The sequence below is a fragment of the Mirounga leonina genome, unplaced genomic scaffold, assembly GCF_011800145.1.
Source record: "Mirounga leonina isolate KUSES-001 unplaced genomic scaffold, KU_Mleo_1.0 Mir_418, whole genome shotgun sequence".
Classification (NCBI taxonomy): domain Eukaryota; kingdom Metazoa; phylum Chordata; class Mammalia; order Carnivora; family Phocidae; genus Mirounga; species Mirounga leonina.
Window position 1 is genome coordinate 308,676 of NW_023270739.1, and position 370 is coordinate 309,045.

General features: G+C 64.1%; 2 protein-coding genes across 2 annotated transcripts in view; one reads left to right on the forward strand and one right to left on the reverse strand.

The window, feature by feature from the left end:
- The window catches only part of GRAMD4 (GRAM domain containing 4), a 467,167-nt gene that overhangs the window by 219,563 nt on the left and 247,234 nt on the right, over window positions 1-370 (reverse strand). The gene's annotated exons all lie outside the window — the stretch shown is intronic.
- The window catches only part of CELSR1 (cadherin EGF LAG seven-pass G-type receptor 1), a 137,270-nt gene that overhangs the window by 113,127 nt on the left and 23,773 nt on the right, over window positions 1-370 (forward strand). The gene's annotated exons all lie outside the window — the stretch shown is intronic.

A 370-nucleotide genomic window follows, 5' to 3' on the forward strand; every position in this document is an offset into this window, starting at 1 on the left:
TCCCATCCACACACCCCCAGGACCTCCTCATCCATGCAGAGACCCCCGCCCAGGACCTCCCCATCCATGCAGAGACCCCAGGGAACCTTCTCATCCACACACACCCCCAGGACCTCCCCACCCACACAGACCCGCAGGGCACCTCCCCATCCACACAGAGACCCCCAGGGCACCTCCCCATCCACACAGAGACCCCCAGGGAACCTCCCCATCCACACAGAGACCCCCAGGGAACCTCTCCATCCACACAGACCCCCAGGGCACCTCCCCATCCATACAGAGACCCCCAGGATCTCTCCATCCACACAGAGACCCCCAGGATCTCTCCATCCACACAGAGACCCCCAGGGCACCTCCCCATCCACACAGA